The sequence below is a fragment of the Herpailurus yagouaroundi genome, unplaced genomic scaffold, assembly GCF_014898765.1.
Source record: "Herpailurus yagouaroundi ecotype Mexico unplaced genomic scaffold, PumYag 67471, whole genome shotgun sequence".
In the NCBI taxonomy this organism is placed as follows: Eukaryota; Metazoa; Chordata; class Mammalia; order Carnivora; family Felidae; genus Herpailurus; species Herpailurus yagouaroundi.
In genome coordinates, this window is record NW_024420280.1 from 1 (window position 1) to 9,559 (window position 9,559).

The 9,559-nt window shown below is 44.6% G+C and overlaps 1 long non-coding RNA gene across 1 annotated transcript; it reads right to left on the bottom strand.

Annotated features, from left to right (window-relative positions):
• Positions 1 to 8,378: 8,378 nt before the first annotated feature.
• LOC121025030 (uncharacterized) lies at positions 8,379 to 8,792 on the bottom strand. The gene is made up of 2 exons (XR_005787912.1): positions 8,663 to 8,792; positions 8,379 to 8,549 (listed from the first exon to the last, which is right to left on the bottom strand). It is a non-coding gene; the product is annotated as an uncharacterized LOC121025030 (long non-coding RNA).
• Between the last annotated feature and the right edge of the window lie 767 nt (positions 8,793 to 9,559).

The window sequence follows — 9,559 nt, forward strand, 5'->3', positions numbered from 1 at the left end:
TAAGCAGCACCGCTAGCCTGGCAGTGTGCAAGTAGCCCAGTCAGGGGCCACACCACCCCACAGTGAGTCCTGTCCCTGGGAGAGGGGCAGATAAGGTACACATCAGTCTGACTGTGGCCCCAGCGGTGGGCTGGGGGCAGACATCAGGTCTGACTGCGGCCCCGCCCACCAACACAAGTTACTCCAGACAGCACAGAGGAAGAGCCCTGCAGTTCCATGCCACTCCAGGGACTACCCAAAATGATGAAATGGAAGAACTCTCCTCAAAAGAAACTCCAGGAAGTAGCGACAGCTAACAAATTGATCAAAAACTGTTTCAGCAATATAACAAAACATGAATTTAAAATAATAGTCATAAAATTAATTGCTGGGCTTGAAAAAGGTATACAGGACAGCAGAGAATCTATTGCTCCAGAGATCAAGGGACTAAGAACCAGTCATGAGGAGCTAAAAAGTGCTGTAAATGAGGTGCAAAGTAATATGCAGGTGACCACAGCTCGGAATGAAGAGGCACAGGAGAGAATAGGTGAATTAAAAGATAAAATTACGGAAAAAGAGGAAGCTGAGAAAAAAAGAGATAAAAAAAATCCAGGAGTGTGAGGGGGGGGAATTAGAGAACTAAGTGATGTAATGAAACACAACAATCTCCGTATAATAGGAATTCCAGAAGAGGAAAAGAGAGAGAAAGGGGCTGAAGGTGTACTTGAACAAAACATAGCTGAGAACTTCCCTGATCTGGGGAAGGAAAAAGGCCCTGAAATCCAAGAAGCACAGAGAACTCCCTTCAGATGTAACTTGAATCGATCTTCTGCACGACGTATCATAGCGAAACTGGCAAAATACAAGGATAAAGACAAACTTCTGAAAGCAGCTAGGGATAAACACACTCTAACATATAAAGGGAGTCCGATAAGACTACTGACGGATCTATCTACTGAACCTTGGCAGGCCAGAAAGGAATGGCAGGAAATCTTCAATGTGATGAATAGAAAAAATATACAGCTGAGAATCCTTTATCCAGCAAGTCTGTCATTCAGACGAGAAGGAGAGACAAAGGTCTTCCCAAACAAACAAAAGCTGAAGGAATTCATCACCACTAAACCAGCCATACAAGAGATCCTAAGGGGGATTCTGTGAGAGAAATGTTGCAAGGACCACAAAGTACCAGACACATCACTCCAAGCATGCAATCTACAGATATCACAATGACTCTAAACCCATATCTTTCTGTAATGACATTGAATGTAAATGGACTAAATGCTCCAACCAAAAGACATAGGGTATCAGAATGGATAAAAAACAAGAGCCATCTATTTGCTGTCTACAAGAAACTTATTTTAGACTTGAGGACACCTTCAGATTGAAAGTGAATGGATGGAGAACTATCTATCATGCCACTGGAAGTCAAAAGAAAGCTGGAGTAGCCATGCTTATATCAGACAAACTAGACTTTAAATTAAAGGCGGTAACAAGAGATGAAGAAGGGCATTATATAACAATTACAGGGTCTCTCCATCAGGAAGAGCTAACAATTATAAATGGCCATGCAGTGAAGACGGGAGCCCTCAAATATATAAAACAATTCATCACAAACATAAGCAAACTTATATTTTTTTAACTTTATTTATTTTTGAGACAGAGAGAGAAAGAGCATGAATGGGGGAGGGTCAGAGAGAGAGGGAGACACAGAATCCGAAACAGGCTCCAGGCTCTGAGTGGTCAGCTAAGAACCCGATGCGGGGCTTGAACTCACAGACCGCGAGATCATGACCTGAGCTGAAGTCGGATGCTTAACTGACTGAGCCACCCAAGCGCCCCAAGCAACCTTATTGATATGAATGTGGCAGTTGCAGGGGACTTTATTACCCCCGTTACAACAATGGATAGATCATCTAGACACAAGATCAATAAAGAAACAAGGGCACTGATGACACATTAGATCAGATGGACTCAACAAATATATTTAGAACTCTGCATCCCAAAGCAACAGAATATACTTTCTGCTCAAGTGCACATGGATCATTCTCCAAGATAGATCACATACTGGGTCACAAAATGGCCCTTCATAAGTATAAAAGAATTCAGATCATACCATGCATCCTTTCAGACTATAATGCTATGAAGCTTGGAATCCACCACAGGAAAAAGTCTGGAAAACCTCCAAAAGCATGGACGTTAAAGATCACCCTACTAAAGAATGAGTGGGTCAACCAGGCAATTAGAGAAGAAATTTAAAAATATATGGAAGCAAATGAAAATGAAAATGCAACAATCCAAATGCTTTGGGATGCAGCAAAGGCAGTCTTGAGAGGAAAATACATTGCAATCCAGGCCTATCTCCAGAAACAAGAAAAATCCCAAATACAAAATCTAACAGCACACCTAAGGGAAATAGAAGCAGAACAGCAAAGACACCCCAAACCCAGCAGAAGAAGAGAAATAATAAAGATCAGAACAGAAATAAACCATACAGAATCTGAAAAAAAACTGTAGAGCAGATCAATGAAACCAAGAGTTGTTTTTTTTGAAAAAATAAACAAAATTGATAAGCCTCTAGCCAGGATTCTCAAAAAGAAAAGGGGGATGACCCAAATAGATACAATCATAAATGAAAGTGGAATTATGACAACCAATCCCTCAGGAATGCAAGCAATTATCAGGGAATACTATGAAAAATTATATGCCAACAAACTGGACAACCTGGAAGAAATGGACAAATTCCTAAGCACACACACACACTTCCAAAACTCAAAGGGAAGAAACAGAACATTTAACAGACCCATAACCAGTGAAGAAATTGTATCACTTATCAAAAATCTCCCAACAAATAAGAGTCCAGGACCAGATGGCTTCCCAGGGGAATTCTACCAGACATTTAAAGCAGAGATAATACCTATCCTTCTCAAGCTATTCCAAAAAATAGAAAGGGAAGGAAACCTTCCAGACTCATTCTATGAAGCCAGCATTACTTGGATTCCTAAACCAGACAGAGACCCAACAAAAAAGAGAACTACAGGCCAATATCCCTGATGAATATGGATGCAGAAATTCTCAACAAGATACTAGGCAATCGAATTCAACAGCATATAAAAAGAATTATACACTAGGATCAAGTGGGATTCATTCCTGGGCCGCAGGGATGGTTCAACATTCACAAATCAATCAATGGGATACATCACATTAATAAAAGAAAAAATAAGAACCATATGATCCTGTCAATCGATGCAGAAAAAGCATTTGACAAAATTCAGCATCCTTTCCTAACAAAAACCCTCGAGAATGTCGGATAGAAGGAACATACTTAAACATCATAAAAGCCATTTATGAAAAGCCCACAGCTAATATCATCCTCAATGGGGAAAAACTGAGAGCTTTCTCCCTGACATCAGGAACACGACAGGGATGTCCACTCTCACTGCTGTTGTTTAACATAGTATTGGAAGTGCTAGCATCAGCAATCAGACAACAAAAGGAAATCAGAGGCATCAAAACTGGCAAAGATGAAGTCAAGCTTTCACTTTTTGCAGATGACATGATATTATACATGCAAAATCCGATAGGCTCCACCAAAAGTCTGCTAGAAGTGATACAGGAATTCAGGAAACTCACAGGATACAAAATCAATGTACAGAAATCAGTTGCATTGTCAGACACTAATAATGAAGCAACAGAAAGACAAAGAAAGAAACCGATCCCCTTCACAATTGCACCAAGAAGCATAAAATACCTAGGAATAAACCTAACGAAAGATGTAAAAGATCTGTATGCTGAAAACTATAGAAAGCTTATAAAGGAAATTGAAGAAGATACAAAGAAATGGAAAAACATTACGTGCTCAGGGACTGGAAGAATAAATATTGTTAAAATGTCAATACTACCCAAAGCTATCTACACATTGGATGCAATCCCAATCAAAATTGCACCAGCATTCTTCTCGAAGCTAGAACAAGCAATCCTAAAATTCGTATGGAACCACGAAAGGCCCCGAATAGCCAAAGTAATTGTGAAGAAGAAGACCAAAGTGGGAGACATCACAATCCCAGACTTTAGCCTCTACTACAAAGCTGTAATCATGCCGACAGCATGGGATTGGCACAAAAACAGACACTTAGACCAATGGAATAGAATAGAAACCCCAGAATTAGACCCACAAAAGTATGGCCAACTGATCTTTGACAAAGCAGGAAAGAATATCCAGTGGAAAAAAGACAGTCTCTTTAACAAATGCTGGGAGAACTGGACAGCAACGTGCAGAAGGAGGAAACTAAACCACTTTCTTACACCATTCACAAAAACAAACTCAAAATGGATAAAGGACCTGAATGTGAGACAGGAAACCATCAAAACCCTAAAGGAGAAAGCAGGAAAAAAACCTCTCTGACCTCAGCCGCAGCAATTTCTTACTTGACACATCCCCAAGGCAAGGGAATTAAAGGCAAAAATGAACTATTGGGGCCTTATCAACATAAAAACCTTCTGCACAGCAAAGGAAACAATCAACAAAATTAAAAGGCAACCAACGGAATGGGAAAAGATATTTGCAAATGACATATCGATGGCTAGTATCCAAAATCTATAAACAGCTCACCAAACTCCACACCTGAAAAACAAATAATCCAGTGAAGAAATGGGCAGAAAACATGAATAGACACTTCTCTACAGAAGACATCCAGATGGCCAACAGGCACATGGAAAGATGCTCAACATCGCTCCTCATCAGGGAAATGCAAATCAAAACCACACTGAGATACCACCTCACGCCAGTCAGAGTGGCTAAAATGAACCAATCAGGAGACTATAGATGCTGGAGAGGATGTGGAGAAACGGGAACCCTCTTGCACTGTTGGTGGGAATGCAAACTGGTGCAGCCACTCTGGAAAACAGTGTGGAGGTTCCTCAAAAATTTAAAAATAGATCGACCCTATGACCCTGCAATAACACTGCTAGGAATTTACCTAAGGGATACAGGAGTGCTGATGCTTAGGGGCACTTGTACCCCAATGTTTATAGCAGCACGTTCAACAATAGCCAAATCGTGGAAAGAGCCTAAATGTTCATCAACTGATGAATGGATAAAGAAATTGTGGTTTATATACACAATGGAATATGATGTGGCAATGAGAAAGAATGAATTACGGCCTTTTGTAGCAATGTGGATGGAACTGGAGAGTGTTATGCTAAGTGAAATAAGTCATGCAGAGAAAGATAGATACCATATGTTTTTATTCTTAGGTGGATCCTGAGAAACTTAACAAAAGACCATGCGGGAGGGGAAGAAAAAAAAAGAGGTTAGAGAGGGAGGGATCCAAAACATAAGAGACTCTTAAAAATTGAGTACAAACTGAGGGTTGATGGGAGTGAGAGGGAGGAGAGGGTGGGTGATGGGTATTGAGGAGGGCACCTGTTGTGATGGGCACTGGATGTTGTATGGAAACCAATTTGACCATAAATTTCATATTTAAAAAAAAATAAAAAAATACATAAAATAATATTTGACATGTAAAAAAAAAGTCATTTGAGGCTGAAATCTTTAAGGGAAGAATGACTTTTCCTGGGGCTTCTGCCTGGCTCAGTAGGTTAAGTGTCCGACTTTCCCTCAGGTCACACTCACTGTTCATGACTTTGAGCCCCGCTTCAGGTTCTGTGCTGACAGCTCAGAGCCTGGAACCAGCTTCGGTTTCTGTGTCTCCCTCTGTCTGCCCCTCCCTTGTTCATGCTCTCCCTCTCTCTCTGTCTCTCTCTCAAAAAATAAATAAACATTAACAAATTCTTTAAAAAATGAATGACTTCTCTTACGTCCTAGAGTGATTCCTAGGAAGTAAACTCTTCTCTAATGACCCTGTGTTTTTCCTGCAATGCACCCCACATTACTGTGGCGACAGACAGGAGATGACGGTATAGGTTCATGAACTAATTAGTGGAAGGGGAGGAAGGAAAAAGGGAAGAGTGGAATTTGGGAAAAGAAATGACCCTAGACCTGGAGATATAACATGACATTAATGAATAGAGAGAGGGGCGCCTGGGTGGCGCAGTCAGTTAAGCGTCCGACTTCAACCAGGTCACGATCTCACGGTCCGTGAGTTCGAGCCCCGCGTCGGGCTCTGGGCTGATGGCTCAGAGCCTGGAGCCTGTTTCCGATTCTGTGTCTCCCTCTCTCTCTGCCCCTCGCCCGTTCATGCTCTGTCTCTCTCTGTCCCAAAAATAAATAAACGTTGAAAAAAAAATTAAAAAAAAAAATGAATAGAGAGAGAACATTCAGGAGGGACACTGGCAAAGAGTGTTCCAAGTGTGGGAAAAACAGGAGAGTTCATTTCTGACTCTTTTTTTTTAACTTCTTTTAATGTTTACTTATTTATTTTTGAGAGAGAGAAAGAGAGAGCAGGGGAGGGGTAGAGAGAGAGGGAGACAGAATCCCAGGCAGGCTCCATGCTGTCAGCACAGAGCTTGACGTGGGGCTTGAACTCATGAACCATGAGATCATGACCTGAGCCAAAACCAAGAGTTGGACGCTTAACCAACTGAGCCACTCAGGCGCCCCTTCTGACTCTTAGTAGTAAGCTTTGTGTCTTTCAGAGGCAGAGTCACAGTGGAATTGGAATCAGGCAAACAGTGATCTGACTCCCTGTGACCAGGACCCTGGGAAGTGGGGACACTCAGCAATGACACAGAGGTGACTGAGGGAGCCTGAGAGCAGGAGTAGTCCCATATGGACTGTGTGGACAAAAGAGTTGTTCCTGTACTGGCCCCTGAGTCTGTTCTTCACCCGACAGAGTGAGAGCAAAAGAAAAGGTCCCCGGTGCATGGCGGTCTGGAAACGGTCACCATTAAGGTTTCTGGAAAACTTTGTACCTTCTAACAACCTCTGGGAATAGGAGGCCATCATAGTAGGAATATGTGTTCTGCTTTCTATTTCTCATGGGACTGTTTGCATTGCAGGTCAGAACCTCGTGCCTCTGAGGGTGTGTTGGGCTGGAGTTGATCTGGTACAAGGGCATCCGAATGGTCTGGGGGCTGAGCTGTAGTTTTATGAGACATAAAGACCCTGGCCTGTGTCTCCTGTGCAGATTGTCCATAGTCCGTGCTATGACCTGAACAACACGGAGGATGGAGGGAAGATGATACAGGTGGCTGGGACTTCTTTGGTGAAGCTTCCATCATTTTCTTCTACCTGGACCCCAAATCTCCCAACTACACGGCTAGTCAGTGAGTCCAGGTCCCACCAGACAGTCACTGTGTTACCCAAAGCAATAGGTGTCCCTTCCCCGGTTGCCATGATGCTGTCAGGGCAGAGGGTGGGGTGGTTTGATCCAGTCATCCTGAAAGCTGGGGTTTCTTACCAGTGGGTCCGTAAGGGCCAGTCTCTGTCATCCAGATGTTATGTTGTGTGGACATTACCTGGGACTGCAGACACATTTTCCCCATGTGGGAAGTCAGTGTGAGACACAGTACATTTGGCTTATGCGTCCTCTTTCTTCCCCAAGACGGTGTCAGCTCTGTGAGCATGGGGACCCTCCCTGTCATTTCTGTACTGTGATCTGAGCCCCGGGCCCACATAGGTCATGTAGTGAGGGTTCTCTCAATGCCACGCATGTAGAGCATGTGGACGGTTGACTATCCTCAGTCAGACACAGCTATGCTCTGTGTCGCTGGTTCTGTCCTGGTGCTTTGATATGGACTGAACTGTGTCCCCGTAGATTCCTAAATGGAAACCCACACTGTGACTTCATAGACTTTATAGAAGAGGTACACAGCATGGGTGAGCACATGTGGAAATGCCACGTGAGGACCCAGGACGAAAGTAACCACTTGCAAGACAAGGAGAGAGACCTCAGGGGACATCAAACTTGGCACCACCTTGAACTTGGACATTTAGCCTCAAAAACTGTGAGAAAATAAATATCTTTTGATTTGCTCACCCAGTGGGTGGTATGATGTTATGGCAGCCCCAGCAGGCAGGCACAATCCTCAAGGACTCTGTCCCCAGGGCAACCGGCCCCAGCATCCAGGAATTTCTGCTCAGTTTGCATAAAACAGAAAATGTGCTCCTACAGGGACAGGGTTTGGTGTCTGAATTGAGAGGACAAGGACACATACTCAAGAGAAAGTTCACTGGTTTGGGTTTCAGACCTCCGTTTTAGGGAAGCAGCTGTGTTGGCAGAAGGTGGGGGCTGCACAAGGAAAGCGCATCAGTGTGGGAACAGCAGGTTTTTGTCTCACTTCCCCACGGGCCTGGAGCTCTGTGTGAGCTCTCAGGCTATCATCCCATGCTGAGCAGTAATAATCAGCCTCGTCCTCAGCCTGGAGCCCAGTGATGGTCAGGGTGCCTGTGCTGCCAGACTTGGAGCCAGATCATCGTTCAGGGACCCCCGAGGGTCTGCTATCATCCCAATAGATTGTGGTTTTGGGGGTTGTGCCTGGGAGTTGTTGGTACCAGTTCACATAATTGCTACCGATGTTGGAGCTGCTTCCAGTGCAGGAGATGGTGACCCTCTGGTCCAAGGAGCCTGACACTGAAGATGGCTGAGTCAGTACAGACTGGGCCCAGGACCCTGGAAAATGAAGAGATACAGACAGGGTAAAGCCGGGGTCTGGACACAAGAGGGTGGAAGCAAGGCCCACGTGTCCCCCCAGAGCCCCTTCCCCTGTCCCCACATCCAATCACCTGTGCAATGAGTGAAGAGGGTGAGAAGGACAGTAGACCAGGACATGGTGGAGACCATCACCAGTCCTGTCTTCTGTGCCCCACAGCTGAGCAGACCTCCCCTAATCTCTCACTTTTTTATCCACTGAGAGAGGGAGGGCCTGTCCATGCAAATGATTCCCCAGCTCTCTGAGCCCTCACTGGACCCGAGTCAGGTGCCTCTGCCTGTGGATGCCAGGGGGTGGGCAGAGGAATGGCTGTGTGGGGCCAGGCTGTGCGGAAGTCACAGTTATGAGTCTTGAGCAGAGGGCACAGGCAGTGCAGGTGACAGGTCTCAGGTCTCATCACCCCTGAACCCTCAGAAATGGGCCCTGAGAGCCCCCTTGTGTCCAGACTCAGAAACATCATTGTGCAAAATGGTAACCAGAGCCCATAAAAGGAGCTCCTGTCCCCCGTTGTTTGTCCACTGCCCCTTTCCTAGGGCCAGGCCAGGTATCCTCCTGGGTAGCCTCCCATATCCTCAAACCAGACTTTCTGCTCTCTCAGACTCCTCCGGAAAAGCCAGGCCATGTTTCCCTGTATATTTCATGGGTCAGGACTGAGGTGGTATTTCTACAAAAACGCCACTTAGATCAGAATCATGTCTGGAGCTGTGGTGAGTACCAAAGGACACGTGGCCCCTTCTGCGTAGGATTCTGTGTTCTTTCCTATTATGTGTTTCCTCCCTGGTTTCCAGGTCTCTCCTGCTCTGAGGTTCCCACAGCCTGAATAGAAGCTCTCCTTCTGTCCTCAGTGCTGTGGGAAGGAACAACTGTGTGTATTCTTAAGGGCACTGTGCAATAAAAATCTTTGCCATCTGTCACTATGTCTGCTTATTTGAGATGACAGTTCTCCACACACTGTGGTTAGTGATTTCCT